Below are 27,856 nucleotides of genomic sequence, written 5' to 3' on the forward strand. Positions count from 1 at the left end.
ATCATTGCTATGCAGACGACACACAATTAATCTTCTCCTTTCCCCCTTCTGATGACCAGGTGGCGAATCGCATCTCTGCATGTCTGGCAGACATATCAGTGTGGATGACGGATCACCACCTCAAGCTGAACCTCGGCAAGACGGAGCTGCTCTTCCTCCCGGGGAAGGACTGCCCGTTCCATGATCTCGCCATCACGGTTGACAACTCCATTGTGTCCTCCTCCCAGAGCGCTAAGAACCTTGGCGTGATCCTGGACAACACCCTGTCGTTCTCAACTAACATCAAGGCGGTGGCCCGTTCCTGTAGGTTCATGCTCTACAACATCCGCAGAGTACGACCCTGCCTCACACAGGAAGCGGCGCAGGTCCTAATCCAGGCACTTGTCATCTCCCGTCTGGATTACTGCAACTCGCTGTTGGCTGGGCTCCCTGCCTGTGCCATTAAACCCCTACAACTCATCCAGAACGCCGCAGCCCGTCTGGTGTTCAACCTTCCCAAGTTCTCTCACGTCACCCCGCTCGTCCGCTCTCTCCACTGGCTTCCAGTTGAAGCTCGCATCCGCTACAAGACCATGGTGCTTGCCTACGGAGCTGTGAGGGGAACGGCACCGCAGTACCTCCAGGCTCTGATCAGGCCCTACACCCAAACAAGGGCACTGCGTTCATCCACCTCTGGCCTGCTCGCCTCCCTACCACTGAGGAAGTACAGTTCCCGCTCAGCCCAGTCAAAACTGTTCGCTGCTCTGGCCCCCCAATGGTGGAACAAACTCCCTCACGACGCCAGGACAGCGGAGTCAATCACCACCTTCCGGAGACACCTGAAACCCCACCTCTTTAAGGAATACCTAGGATTGGATAAAGTAATCCTTCTCACCTCCCCCCCCTTAAATGATTTAGATGCACTATTGTAAAGTGGCTGTTCCACTGGATGTCATAAGGTGAATTCACCAATTTGTAAGTCGCTCTGGATAAGAGCGTCTGCCAAATGACTTAAATGTAATGTTAAATGGGGCACCGGTTAGTTGGGCTAATTGAGGTAGTATGTAAATATAGGTATAGTTAAAGTGAATATGCATATATGATAAACAGAGAGTAGCAGCATCGTAAAAGAGGGGTTGGGAAGGGGGACAATGCAAATAGTCCAGGTAGCTGTTTGATTACATGTTCAGAAGTCTTACAGCTTGGGGATAACAGCTGTTGAGAAGCCTTTTGGTCCTAGACTTGGAGCTCTGGTACCGCTTGCCATGAGGTAGTGGAGAGAACAGTCTATGACTGGGGTGGGTGGGTTTTTTGTTATTCTGGCACCACCTGGCCAGGTCTCTGACCTCCTCCCTATAGGTTGTCGCGTCGTTGTTGGTGATCAGGCTGTTGTGTCATCTGCGAATGTAATGATGGTGTTGGAGTCGTACCTGGCCATGCAGTCATGGGTGAACAGGGAGTACAGGAGGGGACTGAGCACGCACATGGGAAGGGCTCCAGTGTTGAGGATCAGCATGGCAGATGTGTTGCTACCTACCCTCACCAGCTGGGGATGGCCCGTCAGGAAGTCCAGGACCCAGTTGCAGAGGGAGGTGTTTAGTCCCAGGATCCTTAGTTTAGTGATGAGCTTTAAGGGTACTATGGTGTTGAACGCTGAGCTGTAGTCAATGAATAGCATTCTCATGTAGGTGTTCCTTTTGTCCAGGTGGGAAAGGGCAGTGTGGAGTGCAACAGAGATTGCATCATCTGTGGATCTGTTTGGGCGGTATGCAAATTGGAGTGGGTCTAGGGTTTCTGGGATAATGGTGTTGATGTGAGCCATTACCAGCCTTTCAAAGCACTTCATGGCTACGGATGTGAGTGCTATGGGTCTATAGTCATTTAGGCAGGTGTCCTTAGTGTTCTTGGGCACAGGGACTATGGTGGTCTGCTTAAAACATGTTGGTATTGCTCACGTTCTGGTGTCGGGAGAATTAACCCACTGGCTGAGTCAAATATCCATAGCCCAACCTTAATAACCCAGCATCAACAACCCAAACTTGCTGTTTTTACATAAAACAACCCGATTGCTTCTAGAAAGAGAGAAGGATCACATGACCAAGATGAGCTAGCTACTAGTTTAAAACAATTAAATATCTAATTAATACAAAGAATGAACGTATGGGCTACATTTGCGAAAGTAATATATGCATTTGCTTACCTTACCAATCTTGAAGACGATACACTCATTTATCATTCAAAAAAAGTATTAGGAGTGAGTGCACCACAAACATATTTCCAGGGTGTTGACGCACCCTCCTCCCAAATTAGCCTCTTCCAACACCACTGCTAGGAGAAGGGTATCCATCTGCAAAAGTGAAGTTTCCATTCATCTGCAAAAGTGAAGAACCCCCTAGTCCTTCTTTAAAATATAATTCATATGAACATGTTCAAGGTTGCTGCAGTTTGACAAGGTTTTCATATTCCTAATACTACGACATTTTTCAAAATATGTTTTTTAATGCCATGTTACCTGACTAGAAAAACGCTGGTCCCATTATAGCCCATATTAAAACTTTTTACAACCTGTTAATCACATCATACCATGTAACATCCAGAGTTTTACCTGGTTAGATTACCAGATCAGGAAAAACTATGGCCCCAGAATCGTTTTTTTGCCACACCACTCTGGGACCTTTGTTGCCACCTCTGGCTAGTTGATGGATATTGAAGAGCTGACAGTAGAGCAGACTACGGTGTCAGGCATTGAGTGGATAAAAATTTATGAAATGCTCCAACACTGAAGGAAAAGAGATACATAATGTACTATATGTCACAACATGGTATCAAGTTTGTCAAGCTTTTCATTCCAAAGAAAGTATGAAACAGTCAATCATCATCACTCAGTAAAAGACCAGCTAGAAGTTTCCTTGTAAACAACTAATACAAAATTATCAGGAGTGTATAGTTTAATGTGAGAACAAGTGAACCAGTCTTGAATGTTTTATCTCACGTTAGTTGACCCATGGTTGATAAATGTTTTAAATGTGTTGAAAATGATATTCTACAGTTGACATTCTAAAAACGCCTGTGGGGACCATTGCTACAATAGCATAGATACCTGAAGAATAGACGACTACAGTGTCAGGCAGTGAGTCAATCAAATGTTCCCTTCACTGGATAAAAATAGACCAGCCCATCTGTCAGTGGGCCAGACCACCCCTGGAGTGATACAAATTGTACTGTAATTGTTAGCCAGATAATTTTGTTCCTAATATTTGTTTACCATTCCAAACTCCCGTATGGTGCAACTCTCACATTGCAGTATAGTTGCAAAGCCATGTTTGACTCATGTATTCTCACAATGGAAATGTGTCAAAACCCTATGCTTCCACAAGAATGAGAGGTCTCAACACTAAAACTAACAAATGTAAATATATTCTACTGAATGACATATCCAATGCTAAAAATATAGCTCCAATTGAAAAGTAATGAGGACTCTATTAATTTAATGCAATCTTTATTCACTCCACACTGAAACATGGGCTGATGAATTAAAAGGTCTATGGGAGAAACTGAGTTTAGTTCACAGGAGGGTGTTGAGGGGAGGACGGCTCATAATAGATTCTGGAACGGAGCAAATGGAACCTTAGTGTGGAAACCATCTGTTTGATGTATTTGATACCATTCCCCTGATACCGCTCCAGCCATTACAACGCGTCCATCCTCACAATTAAGGTGACACTAACCTCCTGTGGTTTAGTTTTATTCTGCTAAATTGTGTGTTCCAGCTCCCAGAATGCTCTACAGTGCCTTCGGGAAGTATTCAGACCCCTTGACATTTTCACATATTGTTACGTTACATTACCTTATTCTAAAATGTTAAATAAATGTGTTTCTCAGCAATCTACACACTATACCGCATAATGAAGAAGCGAAAACAGGTTTCTAGAAATTGAAGCAATTTTTTTCAGACCCTTTGCTGTAAGATGTAATGTCTACTTCCAACTCACACCCTCAAACACGTAGATCCCCTGAATGCATCTCACTCTCCAGATCCCAATCACCTGAATTCTAATCACCTGTTCACACACCTGTATGTCATTATCCCTATTTAGTTCAGTTCTTTGCACCCCATCACTGTGAAGTATTGTTTGTTTCGTGACACTTCTTTCAGAGCCCTGGTTTTTCCTGTGATTTACTCCTCCCGTGTATGATAGTTTTTGCCTGCCTGACACCTTTTGCCTATTCCCTGCCATTACCTTAGCCTATCGGATTTCCTTTTATCTACCTACAATGTAAGTCGGAAGTTTACATACACTTAGGTTGGAGTCACTAAATCTCGGTTTTCAACCACTCCACAAATTTCTTGTTAACAAACTGTAGTTTTGGCAAGTCAGTTAGGATATCTACTTTGTGTATGACACAAGTTATTTTTCTAACAATTGTTTACAGATTATTTCACTTATAATTCACTGTATCACAATTCCAGTGGGTCAAAAGTTTACATACGTTAAGTTGACTGTGCCTTGAAACAGCTTGGATAATTCCAGAAAATGATGTAATGGCTTTAGAAGCTTCTGATAGTCTAAATTACCTAATTTGAGTGAACTGGAGGTGTACCTGTGGATTTATTTCAAGGCCTACCTTCAAACTCAGTGCCTCTTTGCTTGATATCATGGGAAAATCAAAAGAAATCAGCCAAGACCTCAGAAGAAAAATTGTAGACCTTCACAAGTCTGGTTCATCCTTGTGGGAAATTTCCAAACGCCTGCAGCTACCACGTTCATCTGTACAAACAATAGTATGCAAGTATAAACACTATGGGACCACGCAGCTGTCATACCGCTCAGGAAGGAGAGGCATTCTGTCTCCTAGAGATGAACGTACTGTGGTGCGAAAAGTGCAAATTAATCCCAGAACAACAGCAAAGGACCTTGTGTAGATGCTGGAGGAAACAGGTACAAAGGTACATAAATCCACAGTAAAACAAGTCCTATATTGACATAACCTGAAAGGCCAAGCCGAAGAACGCCATCCCAACCGTGAAGCACAGGGGTGGCAGCATCATGTTGTGGGGGTGCTTTGCTGCAGGAGGGACTGGTGCACTTCACAAAATCCATGGCATCATGAGGAATGAAAATTATATGGATATATTAAAGCAACATCTCAAGACATCAGTCAGGAAGTTAAAGCTTAGTCGCAAATGGGTCTTCCAAATGGACAATGACCCAAAGCAAACTTACAAAGTTGTGGCAAAATGGCTTAACCTGTTGATGCTCTGGGGGCGCTATTTCATTTTTGGATGAAAAACGTTCCCGTTTTAAACAAGATATTTTGTCACAAAAAGATGCTCGACTATGCATATAATTGATAGCTTTCGAAAGAAAACACTGACGTGTCCAGAACTACCAAGATCTTTTCTGTGCGTGCCCTAGAACGTGAGCTTCAGGCAAAAAAAAGATGAGACGGCATCCAGGAAATGAGCAGGATTTTTGAGGCTCTGTTTTCCATTGTCTCCTTATATGGCTGTGAATGCGAGAGGAATGAGCCTGCCCTTTCTGTCGTTTCCCCAAGGTGTCTGCAGCATTGTGACGTATTTGTAGGCAGATCATTGGAAGATTGACCATAAGAGACCACATTTACCAGGTGTCCGCCCGGTGTCCTGCGCCGAAATTGGTGCGCAAAAGGCAGCTGCCAGTATTTTTCCATGGGATACAGAGAGGAAAGCAAGCTTCCACGAACTGCATATCAATGAAGAGATATGTGAAAAAACACCTTGAGGATTGATTCCAAACAACGTTTGCCATGTTTCGGTCGATATTATGTAGTTAATTCGGAAAAGTTTTACGTTGTAGGTGACTGAATTTTCGGTTCGTTTCGGTAGCCAGACGCAATGTAGAAAACGGAACGATTTCTCCTACACACAGAAGCTTTCAGGAAAAACTGCGCATTTGGTATGTAACTGAGAGTCTCCTCATTGAAAACATCAGAAGCTCTTCAAAGGTAAATGATTTTATTTATTTGGTTATCTGGTTTTTGTGAAAATGTTGCGTGCTAAATGCTACTCAAAATGCTATGCTAGCTTTGCATACTCTTACACAAATTAGTCAATTTCTATGGTTCAAAAGCATATTTTGAAAATCTGAGATGACAGTGTTGTTAAGAAAAGGCTAAGCTTGAGAGCAGACGCATTATTTTCATTTTATTTGCGATTTTCAGAAATCGTTAACGTTGCGTTGCTAATGAGCCTGAGGCTTTAGTCACGATCCCGGATCCGGGATGGGGAGTTCCAAGAGGTTAAGGACAACAAAGTCAAGGTATTGGAGTGGTCATCACAAAGCCCTGATGTCAATCCTATAGAAAATTTGTTGGCAGAACTGAAAAAGCGTGTCCGAGCAAGGAGGACTAAATACCTGACTCTGTTACACCAGCTCTGTTTGGAGGAATGGGCCAAAATTCACCCAACTTATTGTGGAAAGCTTGTGGAAAACTTCCCAAAACGTTTGACCCAAGTTAAACAATTTAAAGGCAATGCTACCAAATACTAATTGAGTGTATGTAAACGTCTGACCCACTGGGAATGTGATGAAAGAAATAAAAGCTGAAATAAATCAATCTCTCTGCTATTATTCTGACATTTCACATTCTTAAAATAAAGTGGTGATCCTAATTTGTACTAGGATTAAATGTCAGGAATTGTGAAAAACTGAGTTTTAATGTATTTGGCTAAGGTGTATGTAAACGTCCGACTTCACCTGTATTTCCCAAACTACGCTACTAGCCTTTCCCTGCCTGTACTTTAGCCTATTGGATTTCCTGTGTTTGACATTCTACCTGCCCCTGGACCCAGTTACCTGCCTCCTCCTGTGGTCCTTTACAATAAACACCTGCTGTGCCCTGTGCTTGAAACAAACGCTCTGTCTCCCCTCGTGTTCATTACACGAGACTCGAAATTGAGCTTGGGTGCATCCTGTTTCCTTTAAGCATCATTGAGATGTTTCTACAAATTGATTGGGGTCCACCTGTGGTAAAATGAATGGACATGATTAGGAAAGGCGCACACCTGTCTATATAAGGTCCCAAAGTTGACAGTGTATGACAGAGACAAAAACAATCCATGAGGTCAAAGGGATTGTCTGAGAGATCTGAGACAGAGTTGTGTCGAGGCACATATCTGGGGAAAACATTTCTGCAGCATTGAACATCCACAAGAACACAGTGGCATCAAGAACACAGTGGCCTCCATCATTCTTAAATGGAAGAGTTTGGAAGACCACCAAGACCTTTCCTAGAGATTGTCACTCTGACAGAGCTCCAGAGTTCCTTTGTGGAGATGGGAGAACCTACCAGAAGGACAACCATCTCTGCAGAAACCCACCAATCAGTCCTTTATGGTAGAGTGGCCAGACAGATGCCACTCCTCAGTAAAATGCACATGACAGCCCACTTGGAGTTTGCCAAAAGGCACCTAAAGGACTCTCAGACCATGAGGAAAAATTTTCTCTGGTCTGATGAAATCAAGATTGCACTCTTTGGCATGAATGCCAAGCTTCTCGTCTGGAGGAAACCTGTTACCATCCCAACGGTAAAGCATGTTTTTCAGAGGTAGGGACTGGGAGACTAGTCAGGATCGAGGCAAAGATGAACGGAGCAAAGTACAGAGGGATCCTTGGTGTAAACCTGCTCCAGAGCTTTCAGGACCTTTAATTTCAACAGGACACCAACCCTAAGCATACAACAAAGACAACGCAGGAGAGGCTTCGGGACAATTCTCTTAATGTCCTTGTTTGGCCCAGCCAGAGCTCAGACTTGAACCCGATCAAACATCTCTGGAGCGACCTGAACATAGCTGAGCAGCGACACTCCAAATCCAACCTGACAGCGAAACTTCCCAAATACATGGGTGCCAAGCTTGTAGTGTCATACCTAAAAAGACAAGAGGCTATAATTGTTGTCTAAGTTGCTTCAACAAAGTACTGAGTTAAGGGTCTGAATACTATTGTAAGTGTGATATTTCATTTTTTTATATATACATTTGCAAACATTTCTAAAAACTTGTTTTTCTTTTGTCAATATGGGGTATTGTGTGTAGATTGATGAAGAGAAAAAAACAAAAACATGACCTTTAAACAGGTAAAACTCTTAAGGTTTTGACCCTTTTTTTTAAATTTTCGCCTAAAATCACATACCCAAATTGAACTGCCTGCAGCTCAGGCCCTGAAGCAAGGATATGCATTTTCTTGATACCATTTGAAAGGAAGAACTTTTAAGTTTGTGGAAATGTGAAAGGAATGTAGTAGAATATAACACATTATATCTGGTAAAAGACAATACAAAAACTAAAAAAAATAAAAAATTGTCTTTTTTTTGTACAATCTTTGAAATGCTAGAGATAAGCCATAATGTACTATTCCAGCCCAGGTGCAATTTAGATATTGGCCACTAGATGGCAGCAGTGTATGTGCAAAGTTTTATGGTATAGCATGGTATTCTTTCACTGCTACTGTAAATTGGACAGTGCAGTTAGCTTAAATTCTTTTTAACCTTCCTGCCAATACCAGATATGTCTGTCCTGGGAAATGTTCTTGTTACTTACAACCTCATGCTAATCGCATTAGCCTACACTAGCTCAACCGTCCCGCAGTGGACCCACCAATCCTGAAGAATGTTTTAACATTCCAAAGGCCTCTGGACCGGACGGAATACCAGGACGCATACACCGAGCATACGCTGACCAACTGGCAAGTGTCTTCACTGACATTTTCAATGTTTCATTGACCCGGTCTGTAATACCAACTTGTTTTAAGCAGACCATCATAGTCTCCCTGCCCAAGAACACCAAGGTAACCTGTCAAAATGACTATCGCCCCGAGCTTCAAGTTCATCAGTGAGGAACATCACTAAGGAATTAACATAGTCCACACACACCCAAACAGTTGTGAAGAGGGCATGACAGCACCTCTTCCCATTTAGGAGGGTTAAAATATTTGGCATGTGCCCTCAGATCCTCAAAAAGGTCTACAGCTGAACCTTTGAGAGCATCCTGACTGGCTGCATCACTGCTTCGTATGACAACTGCAAGGCACCCCTGCAAGGCTCTACAGAGGGTGATGAGTACGGCCCAGTACATCACTGGGGGCTAGCTCCCTCCCATACAAGACATCGGTACCAGGCGGTGTCAGAGCAAGGCCTAAATGATTGTCGAAGACACCAGCCACCCAAGCCATTATTCAAATACAGTGTTACGAATTCTAGCTAGGAGGCTAATGTTAGCTACCTGGCTAACATTAGCTAGGGTAGGGGTTAGGGTTAAGTTTAGGAGTTAGGTTAATGGGTTTGGGTTGGGTTAGCGAAAAGGGTTAAGGTTAGGGAAAGGGTTAGCTAACATGCTAAGTAGTTGCAAAGTTGTCCGTGATGAGATTCAAATTAGCAAAACATTTGGGTTGCTTACACTCACGTACACTGACACCCTAACTTGCATTTACATGAGCCCACACACACATAACATGTACACACATGCACACTGATGACACACACACACACACACACACACACACTGGATGAAACTCAGTGTTAAATTCAAATCTCCCTATCATCATATCTAAGCCAATATGACATCAATCCCGATGAAAATTCGTAAATCAACCTGGTTATCAACAGACTCCGCGACTCGCATCATGAGCCGTCCGTCCGTTACCGAGAACCACATTTTTTAACGGGGTCATTAGCAATTGAGTTTTATTTATCTGTGCATAGTAGCCGAGGCTATATGGCTGCACCATCAACTTGTTCATTTAGCAGACATCATTTGCTTATATTCAGTCAACAGATATATTTGAAATACTGTATATCATGGAATATAACAGAATATTTTTGTTTTTCTTAGACTAAAAACCTTACAGTGCAACAACAGTTTTAGTAAGTAATAGGCTACAGTCCAGTTACAACTTCTTCTGCCGAAGTAGAAACAAAAAGAAGAAGCATCTTTCATTGTGTGTGTGAGGAACCGAGACAGCAATTCTTACACTATTGTTCTAAATTCAATCACCCTCTTCTTCATCATCCTCATCATTAATTTAATTCAAATTCGATTGTAATACATTTTGTCACTCCCTTTCAAACATCTCAAATCCCCTTTGCATGCGCTCCAAATAGAAATAAACTTGAAATAAAATTATAAAGGTTAATTAAATAGTCTAAAGGAAAAATGTTATTATTTATTAGCCTAGTGGATATACAGTACCAGTCAAAGTTTGGAAACACCAACTTATTAAAAAAAAAATGTTTAAACTATTTTCTACATTGTAAAATGTGTCCTCCTCCCAGAGCGCTAAGAACCTTGGCGTGATCCTGGACAACACCCTGTCGTTCTCAACCAACATCATGGCGGTGGCCCGTTCCTGTAGGTTCATGCTCTACAACATCCGCAGAGTACGACCCTGCCTCACACAGGAAGCGGCGCAGGTCCTAATCCAGGCACTTGTCATCTCCCGTCTGGATTACTGCAACTCGCTGTTGGCTGGGCTCCCTGCCTGTGCCATTAAACCCCTACAACTCATCCAGAACGCCGCAGCCCGTCTGGTGTTCAACCTTCCCAAGTTCTCTCACGTCACCCCGCTCCTCCGCTCTCTCCACTGGCTTCCAGTTGAAGCTCGCATCCGCTACAAGACCATGGTGCTTGCCTACGGAGCTGTGAGGGGAACGGCACCGCAGTACCTCCAGGCTCTGATCAGGCCCTACACCCAAGCAAGGGCACTGCGTTCATCCACCTCTGGCCTGCTCGCCTCCCTACCATTGAGGAAGTACAGTTCCCGCTCAGCCCAGTCAAAACTGTTCGCTGCTCTGGCCCCCCAATGGTGGAACAAACTCCCTCACGACGCCAGGACAGCGGAGTCAATCACCACCTTCCGGAGACACCTGAAACCCCACCTCTTCAAGGAATACCTAGGATAGGATAAGTAATCCTTCTCACCACCCCCCCCCCCCACTTAATGATTTAGATGCACTATTGTAAAGTGGCTGTTCCACTGGATGTCAGAAGGTGAATTCACCAATTTGTAAGTCGCTCTGGATAAGAGCGTCTGCTAAATGACTTAAATGTAAATGTAAATGTAAAATAATAGTGAAGACATAACACATATGGAACCATGTAGTAACCAAAAAATTGTTAAACAAATCCTAATATATTTTATATATGCTTGCTTGTAGAAAATCCAGCAGCTAGCCTCTGTAGCTAGATAACACCAGTCAGCAGAAAGCTAGCTAGCTAGCTAACAAATATGCAAGTAAAGGTAGCTTGCTAATTAATGTGGTTTTGTTTTTATTAGCTAGGTATTTAGCTAGCTAGCTAACATAAAGTTATACCAGTCAGATGAGAGCTAACGTTGGCTAGGTAGCTAACTAACAAGCAAGGAAAGCTAGCTGGCCAGCTATATTTTGTCAAGTAAGGTTTTTCACATAAGGAACCAATACACGCAGTCAGTCAAGAAAGCAAAGGCCAGCTTCTTCAGGCAGAAATTTGCATCCTGTAGCTCTAACTCCAAAACGTTCTGGGACACTGTGAAGTCCATGGAGAACAAGAGCACCTCCTCCCAGCTGCCCACTGCACTGAGGCTAGGTAACACGGTCACCACCGATAAATCCATGATTATCGAAAACTTCAACAAGCATTTCTCAACGGCTGGCCATGCCTTCCTCCTGGCTACTCCAACGTCGCCCCCCCCCCCCGCAGCTACTAGCCCGAGCCTCTCCAGGTCCTCTTCTACCCAAATCCAGATAGCAGATGTTCTGCAAGAGCTGCAAAACCTGGACCCATACAAATCAGCTGGGCTTGACAATCTGGACCCTCTATTTCTGAAACTATCCGCCGCCATTGTCGCAACCCCTATTACCAGCCTGTTCAACCTCTCTTTCATATCGTCTGAGATCCCCAAGGATTGGAAAGCTGCCGCAGTCATCCCCCTCTTCAAAGGGGGAGGCACCCTGGACCCAAACTGTTACAGACCTATATCCATCCTGCCCTGCCTATCTAAGGTCTTCGAAAAGCCAAGTCAACAAACAGGTCACTGAACATCTCGAATCCCACCGTACCTTCTCCGCTGTGCAATCTGGTTTCCGAGCCGGTCAAAGGGTGTACGTCAGCCACGCTCAAGGCACTAAACGATATCATAACCGCCATCGATAAAAGACAGTACTGTGCAGCCATCTTCATCGACCTTGCCAAGGCTTTCAACTCTGTCAATCACCATATTCTTATCGACAGACTCAGTAGCCTCGGTTTTTCTGATGACTGCCTTGCCTGGTTCACCAACTACTTTGCAGACAGAGTTCAGTGTGTCAAATCGGAGGGCATGCTGTCCGGTCCTCTGGCAGTCTCTATGGGGTGCCACAGGGTTCAATTCTCGGTCCGACTCTTTTCTCTGTTATATATCAATGATGTTGCTCTTGCTGCAGGTGATTCCCTGATCCACCTCTACGCAGACGACACCATTCTGTATACTTCTGGCCCGTCCTTGGACACTGTGCTATCTAACCTCCAAAACGAGCTTCAATGCCATACAACACTCCTTCCGTGGCCTCCAACTGCTCTTAAACGCTAGTAAAACCTCCTCATGCCTTTTGCACAGAATGTATATAGACTCTCTTTTTTCTACTGTGTTATTGACTTGTTAATTGTTTACTCCATGTGTAACTATGTGTTGTCTTTTCACACTGCTATGCTTTATCTTGGCCAGGTTGCAGTTGCAAATGAGAACTTGTTCTCAACTAGCCTACCTGGTTCAATAAAGGTGAAATAAAAAAATAAAAAAAATAAAGTCATCATGTGTAAACTTCTGATCTAGACACTTGTGTGTAATCAGAGCACAAACAAACATGCATGAATAAACAGAAGGTGAATTCACCAATTTGTAAGTCGCTCTGGATAAGAGCGTCTGCTAAATGACTTAAATGTAAATGTAAATGTAAACTAGCGAATGTCTTTGGCTGCTATGACAGCCAATTAACTTCAGCTAGCTATGTAGCCTTAGCCAATGTTAGCTATTGTGTGTGGCCAGTTCATACACCACAATATATCATACTTTCATACACAAAACATAACTACTTAGTTAACGTTAGTTACGTTAATTTTAAAATCACCAAACACTAATCACGTTCATTTGCACAGACCAAGCTATGGTAATCCTAAAACCAAGTTGCCAGATTTCAGACAGGAAAAACACTGCAGTTAGCTACGCTACAATTCCTCCACTAAGAACAATATATATACAGTACCTAGAGTAAATGGTTGAACCACAAACATACATGTAAACAGAACCTCAGTTGTGCATGCTTACCAGACTGACAGCATCACTGTTTCAAACATGTGTCAAATAAATTCCAGCTCCTACATGTACTCCCTCTCCTGCCGTCTTGACATTTATAATCCAAATGTGTGCTGACTGATCAACACGGTGTCAAATTACTTTTCGGTGTGTTCACAGAAAATCTAAACATCGCCATCCACAAGTAAAATGTAGTCAGGGGTCTCCACACGCTGCATCAGGTAAAAACAACAATATCAGAATCATTACTTGCTTATGAAACTTGCTGTGTGCCAGCCTGCAGTGTGCTGTCAAAAGAAATGAAAATGCTTGTTAACTACGTGATTAGATCATTAGTCTGTTTTCAACAAATTAGACTATTGTATTTTAACCATAGAAGAGAAATAAACAAACAATCAATACTAAGTGAACAAACAAAATGATTTTGGAACCAACGCTTCCATTAAATGGTCCGTCGAAGTCAATGTGTTAAGAACACGATTCAAAGTGTAATGGTTCAAGTTATCGCTTGTGGATCAGAACATTGAAGGTTCGCCTCCCGGATGAGATAGTTTGACCATTTTTTTGTTGATAGTTTTAACAGCCCACTCCCGACACAAACACACACACTTATTTTAATTTATTAGGTGGCTCTTAAAAGAGCATTTGGGTTCGTTGGTAGAGAAATGCAAGTGGTAGTGAGTGTTGTGTTGTGTACAGTACTACTGCGTGCTTCTTGTTGGAAAGGACGAGAGATCAGCTCTAACACTCTCAAGGAAGAGGCAACGACCTCAACAATATTTTTTCAGAACCCTTCCATTGAGAACAGATCATCCATATTTTGCGCTCCTGTAGTCATCTAGACAGCTGCTCTGTGTAATAGCATAGTACATACATTGCATCCGTCTTTGTTCCCTTACTCTTAGGATTAGGAGCTGGAATCTTATCAATAAATAAAATCAATAAAATTGCACGACACAAGAAGAGCATGTGTTATGCTGTATTACAAACTGGGTGGTTCGAGCCCTGAGTGCTGATTGACTGAATGTCGTGGCATATCAGACCGTATACCACAGGTATGACAAAACATTTATTTTTACTCTTCTAATTATGTTGGTAACCATTGATAATAGCAATAAGGCACTTCAGGGGTTTGTTGTATATGGCCAATATACCACGGTTAAGGGCATATCTATAAGAACAGCCCTTAGCGGTGGAAAATTGGCCATATACAGTGCATTTGGAAAATATTCAGAACCCTTGACTTTTTCCAAATGTTTCCCCTCATCAATCTACACACAATACCCCATAATGACAAAGCAAAAACTGGATTTTAGAACTGTTTTCAAATGTATAAGGACATTTTAAAGACCTGAAATATCAAATTTACATAAATATTCAGACCCTTTACTCCGTACATTGTTGAAGCACCATAGGGCAGCAATTACAGCCTCAAGTCTTCTTGGGTATGACCCTACAAGCTAGGCCCATCTGTATTTGGGGAGTTTCTCCCATTCATCTCTGCAGATCCTCTCAAGCTCTGTCAGGTTGGATGGGAAGCATCGCTGCACAGCTATTTTCAGGTCTCTTCAGAGATGTTCGATCGGGTTCAAGTTCAAACCCTGCCTAGGCCACTCAAGGACATTCAGAGACTTATCCCGAAGCCACTCATTGTCTTGGCTGTGTGCTTAGGGTCATTGTCCTGTTGGAAGGTGAACTTTTGCCCCAGTCTGCGGTCATGAGCAAGGATCTCTCTACACTTTGCTCCGTTCATCTTTCCCCCAATCCTGACTAGTCTCCCAGCCTCTGTCGCTTGAAAACATACCCACAGCACCATGCTGCCACCACCATGCTTCACCGTTGGCATAGTGCCAGGTTTCTTGCAGACGTGACGCTTGGCATTCAGGCAAAAGAGTTCAATCTTGGTTTCATCAGACCAGAGAATCTTGTTTCTCATGGTCTGAGTGCCCTTTAGGTGCCTTCTGGCAAACTCCAAGTGGGCTGTCATGTGCCATTTACTGAGGAGTGGCTCCTTCTGGTCACTCTACCATAAAGGCCTGATTGGTGGAGTGAGATGGTTGTCCTTCTGGAAGGTTCTCCTTTCTCCACAGAGGAACTCTGGAGCTCTTTCAGAGTGAGCATTGGGTTCTTGGTCACCTCCCTGACCAAGGCCCTTCTCCTCTGATTGCTCAGTTTGGCCGGGTGGCCAACTCTAGGAAGAGTCATGCTTCATAAACAATGTGTATACTAAAAGTGAAATTCTTACTTACGGGTCCTTTTCCAACAATGCAGTTGAAGATTAAAAACAAAAAACTATGTTTTAAGTGAGAATAGGAATAGGTCTGAAGATGGAAATGAAAGGAAATTCATGATCACCACAATACCTATTCTTCCCCTGCTCTACCAAGGTTTTCCAGCACACAGCTGTGACATATTAGAGTAGCTTGTTTATGAAGCATGTGACAAATACAATTTGATCTGATTTGATTTAAATAAGGAAGTCTGTCAACCAGAGAAGTGATGTGGGCCTTATTGAATAGTAATCTGCTGATTGTTTTGATGGGGACACTGATTGAATGGAAACACATGTATTTATTTTGAGAGATTTTGATAGCCGGAGTGAATAGCTGCCATTTTACGGGTTCCTAACCAACTGCAATTGTATTATTTTTTTTGCATTGTTTGTACATATAATTGCTGCTACTGTCTCTTATGACCGAAAAGTCGGGTCCTCTCCTTGTTCGGGCGGCGCCGGGCGTCGCCGGTCTTCTAGCCATCATCGATCTACTTTTAATATTCCATGTGTTTTTGTCTTCTTTTTTCTCACACCTGGTTTCAATTCCCTCAATCACTTGTTGTATATTTAACCCTCTGCCCCCCCCCCATGTTATTGTGTGGGATTGTTTATTGTAAGTGCTTGTTCACGTGTTTATTGGTGCGCGACGGGGTTTTGAACCCAATATCTTATTTTTATGCCGTTGGTTTTGCCATTAACTTTTTGGGGACTGGGGGGCTTGGATAAATAAGATGCCCAGAGTAAACTGCCTGCTACTCAGGCCCAGTTGCTAACATATGCATATCATATGCATATCATGATGAATTGCGTGCCCATAGTGAACTGCCTCCTATTCTGTCCCGGATGCTAATATATGCATATTATTATTACTATTTATTATTACTATTGGATAGAAAACACTCTGAAGTTTCTAAAACTGTTTGAATGATGTCTGTGAGTATAACAGAACTCATATGGCAGGCAAAAACCTGAGAAAAAATCCAACCAGGAATTGGGAAATCTGAGGTTTGTAGTTTTTCATGTCATTGCCTATCGAATATACAGTATCTATGGGGTCATATTGCACTTCCGAAGGCTTCCACTAGATGGCAACAGTCTTTAGAACCTTGTTTGAGGCTTCTACTGTGAAGGAGGGGGGGAACGGGAGCTGAATGAGTCATAGGTCTGCCAGAGGGGCATGAGCTGATCACGCGTGTTCAAGTGAGAGTGACCTGCTTTCCATCGCATTTCTACAGATAAAGGAATTTTCAATGTTAACTAAAATAAAATTTCAACCTGAGATTAATTTGTCTTGGCTCATTTTCTGTGAAGAACATGTAAAACACACTGTGCACCCCCTTACTCATTTATATTACATATGTGGTGTTCAGGTCCACTGGATCCAAGGGTAATACAAGTGTGGAAAAGTGTGTGTAGGTGAAAACAAATCAAATTTGCTGTGTGCCTTTACTCTCTTTATCCTCCGTGGGCCTGCTATTTCAACATAGACAGGTTCTTGGTGCTGTCTCCCTGCCTGCCTGCCCGTATCCCACTTTTCTCGCTCTCTTGAACCTTTGTAGTGTGTGAAACTTCACAATGTCTTGCAGGAACCTGCAAAAAGCTATTACAATACATTATTTTGATACATTATTTTTGATACATTGTAAAAAACAATTCTGTATTTTCCCACACTCTACCTTAGCCAGGTGCAAATTTGGAGAGGGACACAAATAAATAGCTTTGCATGTGTGGCTCCTTACAACAATCAATCAGTATGGAAAAGTCATTATCTACTCAGAGGGCCATAGAAATCATTTCTGCAGAGAGAGAAGCTAGTGTGGATGGAGAGTCCTCCATTTTGGAAGATGAAGGATTTTCCTAATATTAGGATCATGTCTCTGTCAATTCGGAGTCTGACAGTGAGTTGGAAGAAGAGGATGAGATTGACCCTCAGCCAGACCCAGGACCAGACTGTCAGCAACCAGCTCATCAGCAGCCTGCAGGAGGAGAAATATGGATGTCAAAAAATGGTGAAATTGAATGTTCTTCATGCCCAATACCAAATATTCTTCTTGCAGAATACAAAATGTGTTATCGAGAAGGTATTTCATATGCAGTAGCGTTTGAATTAGCTGAGCCACACGGGGACTGTGCTTTGTATTTCTCTCTTGTAATTCAAACATAACGCCCTCTCTCTACAAACATATAATATTTGTTCTGGTTCTCTTTGGAGTCCTTCAGAAAGCATTGGGGTAGCTCATTAGGACTTATGAACTCATGGAGGGATGATCACACAGCTACACAAAATATACTTAGCCTCTCTCCATAAAGCATTCAGTTCTCCCCTATATTATTTAGAGCCTATGAATACACACATCTGACTGGGCTTTGTATTTAAATTTATTACAGATCCCCTTCCTGGGATCCAAACACATTAACTTCTTGAAACTCCCCATCCCGGATCCGGGATCGTGAATAAAGCCTCAGGCTCATTAGCATAACGCAACGTTAACGATTTCTGAAAATCGCAAATAAAATGAAAATAATGCGCCTACTCTCAAGCTTAGCCTTTTCTTAACAACACTGTCATCTCAGATTTTCAAAATATGCTTTTGAACCATAGCAATTCACTAATTTGTGTAAGAGTATGCTATGCTAGCTTAGCATTTTGAGTAGCATTTAGCACGCAACATTTTCACAAAAACCAGATAACCAAATAAATAAAATCATTTACCTTTGAAGAGCTTCTGATGTTTTCAATGAGGAGACTCTCAGTTACATAGCAAATGTGCAGTTTTTCCTGAAAGCGTCTTTGTGTAGGAGAAATCGCTCCGTTTTGTACATCACATTTGGCTAACGAAACGAACCGAAAATTCAGTCACCAACAACGTCAAACTTTTTCCGAATTAACTCCATAGTATCGACCGAAACATGGCAAACGTTGTTTGGAATCAATCCTCAAGGTGTTTTTTCACATATCTCTTCATTGATATATCGTTCGTGGAAGCCTGCTTTCTTCTCTGAATTCCATGGAAAAATACTTGCAGCTGAGTTTTGCGCACCAATTTCGGCACAGGACACCGGGCGGACACCTGGTAAATGTGGTCTCTTTGTCAGGACCCGGTTTCGAACCTGGGTCTCCGGAGTGAGAAACAGTCACTTAACCAACTGAGCCACGAATAGACAGCAGAACCCAGAAGATGAGGCAGACACAGCAGTACTTAAGACGGTGTATTTAATAAAGAAAAAATCCTAAAATGCAAAAAATGGCAAATCCAAAAGGTGGTAGGAAAAACACAAAAAAGACCTCAAAAGAAACTCACCAAAAAATAAACAAAAACAAAAAACAGAATACCACAAGAACTTCACCCGGAATCGACAAGAGTACACAGAACACTAGGGCAGGGTGCTAACATACAAACACAGAGCACAGAACTGAGGGAAACAAAGGGTTTAAATACAATCAGGGGAAACGAGACACAGGTGCAAATAATAATGGGGATCAAGGGAAAAACATAGGGACAAAAAGCACAATGGGGACATCTACTGACCAAAACCCGGAACAACCCTGGCCAAATCCTGACAGAATCCCCCCTAGGAACGGCTCCTGACGTTCCTACCAGCTCTCTCAGGGTGGAGGACCCTGAACTGACGAATGAGGTCAGGGTCCAGGATGTCTTTGGCAGGAACCCAGGAGCGCTCCTCAGGACCGTAGCCTTCCCAGTCCACCAGATACTGCCAGGACCGCTGCACCCGGCGGGAATCCAGTATCCGGTGGACGGTATAAGCCGGCTGGCCTCCAATGACACGAAGCGGAGGGGGAGGTCTGTCTGCCGGGACAAGGGGAGAAAAAACAACAGGTTTTAACAATGACACATGAAATGTGGGATTAATCTTAAGGGATCTGGGTAAGTGTAGGCGATAAGAAACTGGGTTAACTCTCCTGGCAACCTTGAAGGGACCGATGTATTTTTGGGACAGCTTGCGAGACTCCACCCGTAGAGGTAAGTCTCTTGTGGAAAGCCAGACTCTCTGGCCGGGGCGCAGGGTAGGCCCGGGACGGCGACGTCTGTTGGCTTGTTGTTGATACCTCTGTGAGGAACGCATCAGATTAAGACGGGTCTTCCTCCACATAAGCCGACAGCGTCTGACGAACCTCAAGGCTGAAGGCACTCTGACTTCTGCCTCCTGGTCCGGGAACAATGGAGGAGCATAGCCAAACTGACACTCGTGCGGGGACATACCAGTGGAGGAGGAGCACAAGGTGTTGTGCGCGTTTTCGGCCCAAACAATAAAGGATGACCATGTGGACGGGTTGTCACGAGTCATACATCGGAGGGTGGTTTCCAGCTCTTGATTCATCCTCTCTGTTTGGCCGTTGGACTCCGGATGGTACCCTGAAGATAGACTGGCAGAAGCCCCCATGAGTTGGCAGAAGGCCTTCCAAAACCTTGAGGCGAACTGGGGACCTCTGTCAGAAACCACATCTTGAGGAATGCCGAAGACTCGGAACACATGATTAATTACCAACTCAGCCGTTTCCTTGGCAGAAGGTAACTTAGTCAGAGGGACGAACCTGGCCGCCTTTGAAAACCTGTCGATTATGACTAGGATAGTAGTATTGCCATGGGATGGAGGAAGTCCAGTAATAAAGTCCAATGAGATATGGGACCAGGCTTTGTGTTTCTGTCAGGACCCGGTTTCGAACCTGGGTCTCCGGAGTGAGAAACAGTCACTTAACCAACTGAGCCACGAATAGACAGCAGAACCCAGAAGATGAGGCAGACACAGCAGTACTTAAGACGGTGTATTTAATAAAGAAAAAATCCTAAAATGCAAAAAATGGCAAATCCAAAAGGTGGTAGGAAAAACACAAAAAAGACCTCAAAAGAAACTCACCAAAAAAAAAAAAAAAAAAAAAAACAGAATACCACAAGAACTTCACCCGGAATCGACAAGAGTACACAGAACACTAGGGCAGGGTGCTAACATACAAACACAGAGCACAGAACTGAGGGAAACAAAGGGTTTAAATACAATCAGGGGAAACGAGACACAGGTGCAAATAATAATGGGGATCAAGGGAAAAACATAGGGACAAAAAGCACAATGGGGACATCTACTGACCAAAACCCGGAACAACCCTGGCCAAATCCTGACACTCTTATGGTCAATCTTCCAATGATATGCCTACAAATTCGTCACAATGCTGCAGACACCTTGGGGAAACGACAGAAAGGGCAGACTCACTCCTCTCGCATTCACAGCCATATAAGGAGACAATGGAAAACGGAGCCTCAAAAATCCTGCTGATTTCCTGGATGCCGTTTCATCTTGGTTTTGCCTGTAGCTCACGTTCTAGGGCACGCACAGAGAATATCTTTGCAGTTCTGGACACGTCAGAGTGTTTTCTTTCCAAAGCTACCAATTATATGCATAGTCGAGCATCTTTTTGTGATAAAATATTGCGCTTAAAACGGGCACGTCTTTTTATCCAAAAATGGTATAGCGCCCCCAGAGTTTCAACAGGTTAAGGCACTTCCATGATACATAAAACAAAAGATAAAACAGTACAACATATAACATTATTACACCACCACATATCTACAATACAAAATGTATAATACCACCATACAGCAATATTACAATGTACGTGTGTGTAGAGTTGCGTGTCCTAGCACTTGTTTGCGTATACGTGTGTCTGTACCTGCATGTGTGTCTCTTCACTGTATCCAATGTTCCATAAGGTGTATTTTTATCTGATTTTTCATTCCGATTCTACTGCTTGAATCAGTTACCTGATGTGGAATAGAGTTCCATGTAGTAATGACTCTATGTAGTACTTCGTGCCTCCCATAGTCTGTTCTGGACTTAGGAATTGTGAAGAGACCTTTGGTGGCATGTCTTGTGGGGTATGCATGGGTGTCCGATCTGTGTGCTAGTAGTTTAAACAGACAGCTCCATGCATTCAGCATGTCAACACAAGTAGTGATGAAGTCAATCTCTCCTCTACTTTGAACCATGAGAGATTTTTTATTTATTTTTTATTTCACCTTTATTTAACCAGGTAGGCAAGTTGAGAACAAGTTCTCATTTACAATTGCGACCTGGCCAAGATAAAGAAAAGCAGTTCGACACATACAACGACACAGAGTTACACATGGAGTAAAACAAACATACAGTCAATAATACAGTATTAACAAGTCTATATACGTTGTGAGCAAATGAGGTGAGATAAGGGAGGTAAAGGCAAAACAAAGGCCATGGTGGCAAAGTAAATACAATGTGGCAAGTAAAACACTGGAATGGTAGATTTGCAATGGAAGAATGTGCAAAGTAGAAATAAAAATAATGGGGTGCAAAGGAGCAAAATAAATAAATTAATTAAATACAGTAGGGAAAGAGGTAGTTGTTTGGGCTAAAATATAGGTGGGCTATGTACAGGTGCAGTAATCTGTGAGCTGCTCTGACAGTTGGTGCTTAAAGCTAGTGAGGGAGATAAGTGTTTCCAGTTTCAGAGATTTTTGTAGTTCGTTCCAGTCATTGGCAGCAGAGAACTGAAAGGAGAGGCGGCCAAAGACAAAATTGGTTTAGGGGGTGACTAGAGAGATATACCTGCCGGAGCGTGTGCTACAGGTGGGAGATGCTATGGTGACCAGCGAGCTGAGATAAGGGGGGAATTTACCTAGCAGGGTCTTGTAGATGACATGGAGCCAGTGGGTTTGGCGACGAGTATGAAGCGAGGGTCAGCCAACGAGAGCGTACAGGTCGCAATGGTGGGTAGTATATGTGGCTTTGGTGACAAAACGGATTGCACTTTGATAGACTGCATCCAATTTGTTGAGTAGGGTATTGGAGGCTATTTTGCAAATGACATCGCCAAAGTCGAGGATTGGTAGGATGGTCAGTTTTACAAGGGTATGTTTGGCAGCATGAGTGAAGGATGCTTTGTTGCGAAATAGGAAGCCAATTCTAGATTTAACTTTGGATTGGAGATGTTTGATATCGGTCTGGAAGGAGAGTTTACAGTCTAACCAGACACCTAAGTATTTGTAGTTGTCCACAATTGACGTTGAGATTGAGATTGATGTTAGATGTACATTTAAGGGCCTGCCGTACTTCCCTGTTCTGAGTCAATTGTAATTGTACTAAGTACCTCTTTGTGGTCCAGGTGCGACAAAACTAGTGCCTGTAGGGCCTGCCCTGTTGATAATGTGGTTAAAAGGCAGAACAGTGCTTTATTATGGACAGACTTCTTCCCCCATCTTAGCTACTGTTATATCAACCTGTTTTGCACATGGCAGTCTACAATCCAGGGCTACTCCAAGCAGTTTTGTCACCTCAACTTGCTCAATTTTCACATTAATCATTACAATTATTCATTACAATTACAATGCACTAAGCCCTAGTTGAGTTTTAGGGCTTAGTGCATGATTTCTCCCAAATACAAAGCTTTTAGATTTAGAAATATTTAGGACTAACTTATTCCTTGACACCCATTGTGAAACTATCTGCAGCTCTTTGTTAAGTGTTTCAGTCATTTCAGTTGCTGTAGTAGCTGATGTGTATAGTGTTGAGTCATCCACATACATAGACACATTGGCTTTACTCAAAGCCAGTGGCATGTCATTAGTAAATATTGAAAAAAGTAATGGGCATAGACAGCTGGCTTGGGGAATTCCTGATTCGACCTAGATTATGTTGGAGAGGCTTCCATTAACGAACATCCTCTGTGTTCTGTTAGACAGGTAACTCTTTATCCACAATATAGCTGGGGGTCTAAAGCCATAACACATATGATTTTCCAGCAGCAGACTGTGATCAATAATGTCAAAAGTCTAACAAAACAGACCCCACAATCTTTTTCTCATTAATTTCTCAAAGCCAAGTCATTTGTGAAAATGCTGTGGTTGTTAAATGTTCTTCCCTATAAGCATGCTGAAAGTATGTTGTCAATTTGTTTATTGTAAAATATAATTTCATCTGGTCAAACAACCCTACATTTTCTTTAAATCCTCATCAATCCAAGGGGATTTAATAGTTTTTACAGTAGTTTTCTAACGGGCTCATTCTTATTAGTAACTGGAAAAAGACATTTCATAAATGTACAGCGTCTGGTTACTTCTCATTACACACCATAGACCAGCAACTATTCTTTACATCATCAAAGTAATAATCACTACAAAACTTATTCTATGGCCTCTTATACACTATATTAGGCCCAGCCTTTGGAACTTTGGTTTTCCTAGATATGACTAGTAAATTGTGGTCACTACATCAGATTTAGATTTCTGCAGCATTAGTAAAGATGTGATCAATACATATTGATGATTTCATTACTTTGCTGTTTATCCAGATACTGTCTGTTAGCACATGGTGGTCTATTGCAGCTTCCCGCAAGAATGGGATTTAGATGAGGCAGGTGAACCTGTAGCCATATTACTTCAACAGTATTTAACATGATATCCTCTCTAAGCTTTACAGGAATGTGGTTCTAAATATAGACTGCATCACCGCCTCAATTGGCATTTGTCTTTTCTATTGATGTTATAACCATGTATTACTACCACTGTATCATCAAATGTATTATCTAAGTGAGTTTCAGAGATAGACAGAATGTGAATGTCATCTGTTACTAGCAAGTTATTGATTTCATGAACCTTGTTTCTTAGGCTACATATGTTGAACTTTTCTAGGATGCTTGATTGTTTTTACTGCGTTACTGGGAAGCTTATCAGAAGTAGACATGCTCATGTTATTTATATTTGACATGAAAGTGCAGGGTGAGCTGCAGACAGTGGACTTACTACTAGGGCACATCGCCTCAGTGCTAACACTACAACTCTGGTTCATAGGCACATGGTTTCTGCATACAATAGCTCTAGGATCAACAGAGGCATTCAGGGCAGTAAAATAAGTTACTTACATTGTGTCTGCCAACACCCCTCGGATAATGTACATTTGCTGCAGCATTATGATAACTCAGAGACACAATGGTGGGGATTAACTGAGCTTGTCTTGGGCCATTGATAAGCCATTGTCTCAGGGTCCAGGAACCAAGATGATTTGGATGGACTCGTCATTCCTGTAGAGCATCTTCTGTTTCCAGAAGGTGTCAAAGTTATCTATAAAAGTGATTCCAGCAGAGCTACAGTAATCTTTTAGCCAGGTGTGTAATGCCAGTAGACTGCTGAATCTTTCACACCGGCGGCCTAACGATGGTAATGGACCTGAAATAATTGGAAGCTTTTTGGAATCTTTCAGTGCTACAATGTAATGTGTTCAGTCTTACTACAGTCAACATGATACAAACGAAAGAAAATACAGGAAAAAAAGAGAGAAAGAGATGGAAATCAAAATTGTATTAAATTGTATTTGTCACGTTTTGTAAACAATAGGTTTAGACTAACAGTGAATTGCCTACTTACGGGTCCTTTTCCAACCATGCAGAGTTAAAGATAAAGAATATAAATGAACAAGACTTCAGTAAACATATCGTGTGTAACCACAGACTATCAATTATATCGACCAGATACTCACTCTAACAATGAAAATAAATGTATTCAAAAGGAAGGAAGTTAGCCTTTGTACCAGTCCAGGTCTTAACATTCAGGTAAATCTGACAGTGGCACACCGGGCAATTAACAAGTGAAAACAACTGGCCCGAATGAGAGAACTATTGGCCCTGACCAAGATCACAGGAAAGCACGCAGAATTTCCATTGTGGGTGATATCATGTTATCCTTGCAGTCTGAGCAAGTACCTTTTATTATAGCCAACCTTACTGTAATATACCCCCCTCTCTCAATTATCATATACAATTGACTAAACACTTTTTTGGCCCGACACCCGTTAAATGGCCCCGTTCCCACTTAAATAGAGGAGAGAGGCTTGTAATTTTCATCATAGGTACACTTCAACTATGACAGACAAAATGAGAAAAAAAATCCAGAAAATCACATTGTAGGATTTTTAATGAATTTATTTGCAAATTATGCTGGAAAATAAGTATTTGGTCAATAACAAAAGTTTATCTCAATACTTGGTTATATACCCTTTGTTGGCAATAAAAGAGGTCAAACGTTTTCTGTAAGTCTTCACAAGGTTTTCACACACTGTTGCTGGTATTTTGGCCCATTCCTCCATGCAAATCTCCTCTAGAGCAGTGATGTTTTGGGGCTGTTGCTGGGCAACACGGATTTTCAACTCCCTCCAAAGATTTTCTATGGGGTTGAGATCTGGAGACTGGCTAGGCCACTCCAGGACCTTGAAATGCTTCTTACGAAGCCACTCCTTCGTTGCCTGGGCAGTGTGTTTGGGATCATTGTCATGCTGAAAGACCCAGCCACGTTTCCTCTTCAATGCCCTTGCTGATGGAAGGAGGTTTTCACTCAAAATCTCACGATACATGGCCCCGTTCATTCTTTTTACATAGATTTCTGAATTGAAACTCATACGGAGTTTTCACAGATGCTCTTGGTCTCTTACGAGACTAAAGGTCAATATATTTCTTTAATTTTATTGTGACTGTTTAAGGTTGTGGACAGGTGTCTTTTATACTGATAAAAAGTTCAAACAGGTGCCATTAATACAGGTAACGAGTGGAGGACAGAGGAGCCTCTTAAAGAAGAAGTTACAGGTCTGTGAGAGCTAGAAATCTTGCTTGTTTGTAGGTGACCAAATACTTATTTTCCACCATAATTTGCAAATAAATTTATTAAAAATCCTACAATGTGATTTTCTGGATTTTTTTCTAATTTTGTCTGTCATAGTTGAAGTGTACCTATGATGAAAATTACAGGCCTCTCATCTTTTTAAGTGGGAGAACTTGCACAATTGGTGGCTGACTAAATACTTTTTTGCCCCACTGTAGATGTCACTCGGAGCGGAACAGGTGAACCCAAGAGCAGACTCAGACGAGGAGACTGGGATGATGTAACCAAGGTATTTATTGAAACACAGGGGTACGATTGAGTGCAGGCCAGGGGAAGCTCGGGCGGGGTTGCCAGAAACCAGGTGAGGAGGCTGAGGCTGGAGCGAGAGGTGTTGGGACAGGGTAAGCAGGTCTGGAGGGGAATCCAAGGGAGCATAGAGTGGGGAATCCAGGACAGAGTAGCAGAACTGACGAGACGTCGGACTGGAGACAGGGACCAGAGTGGGCAGAACTGTAGCGGAGAGGAAAACAGCATCAGGCAAAGGAAACAAGCACAACAGGAACAAACGGCCAGAAACATGGACCGACTGAGCAGAGATTACAATCTGGCAATGTGGAAGTGGCCTGGACTAAGTATTTGTAGAGGTCTTGATTATGGAACAGGTTGCAGCTGGTGGGGATCTGCTCTGACTCCAGCACACCTGTCTCCACCCACACAATCACACACACACAGAGAGAGAGGGAGAGAGCACTGGGGGAGTGGCGGCATGTCAAGGAGATACAGGATGAGCACTAGAGGGCGTGGCAGGAGCAGATGTGACAATAAAGCCAATATTAAACGGTTTAAAATGTAATATTCCCCTACAGAAATGAGCCCAATAATCTTGTTGCTTGTTTAATGTCCTAAAAAACATTTCCACTGGCACTAATAAAATCATGCAATTTTTTTTTACAGTATTTATAAATACAGTGTAATTGTGTGAATTCTACAGTGAATTTAGGCCTACCGTTCATGCATTCAAATGGCCAACGAGCTTCCCACAGTTACTTTTTCTATTGTCATGTCAGACATTCAGGATTGTAAAACACTGCGAATTGTGCAGAAATTGGAGTGGAGAAATATATCATACAGCACTGAAAAGCTGGTACCCAGCTCTTTTCAATAATTGCCATCAACACTGTTGTATTTTCCTGAGATTACATTTAGGAATGTTGCAGTGTGACTGGGCATATTAGAACACATGTATTTCTGCATAGCAATCAGCTGTGTGAGGAGTTGTGTTCTCTCTCAACCTGACAGTTGATATTCAGCTGATAAATAAACAACATAGCTCATTAACAGCTTCTGGAATTATTCTGGTTTTTCATCAATTATATAGGTCTAGTTTACGGAATAGCATTATTGCAATATATTTGTTTTATTTGTGACCCATTTCAGGAAGTCACCACTCACAAGAGAGGCATTTGAAGGTAAAACATTTTATTTTATCAAAATGCGTTTTTGGCAGAAATACCTTCTGGAACATGTGAACTTTCTTGTGCCTTAATAACAAACTTGTATGCCATCTGTAAATACAATTGTTCAATTATGAGCCTGGTTGGTTTAGCCACGGAAAAAGTCAGGAACTTTCCCGCTATCCATGATAGGCTGAGATAATGGATTGG

Source organism: Oncorhynchus masou, chromosome 8, assembly GCF_036934945.1.
Source record: "Oncorhynchus masou masou isolate Uvic2021 chromosome 8, UVic_Omas_1.1, whole genome shotgun sequence".
Classification (NCBI taxonomy): Eukaryota; Metazoa; Chordata; class Actinopteri; order Salmoniformes; family Salmonidae; genus Oncorhynchus; species Oncorhynchus masou.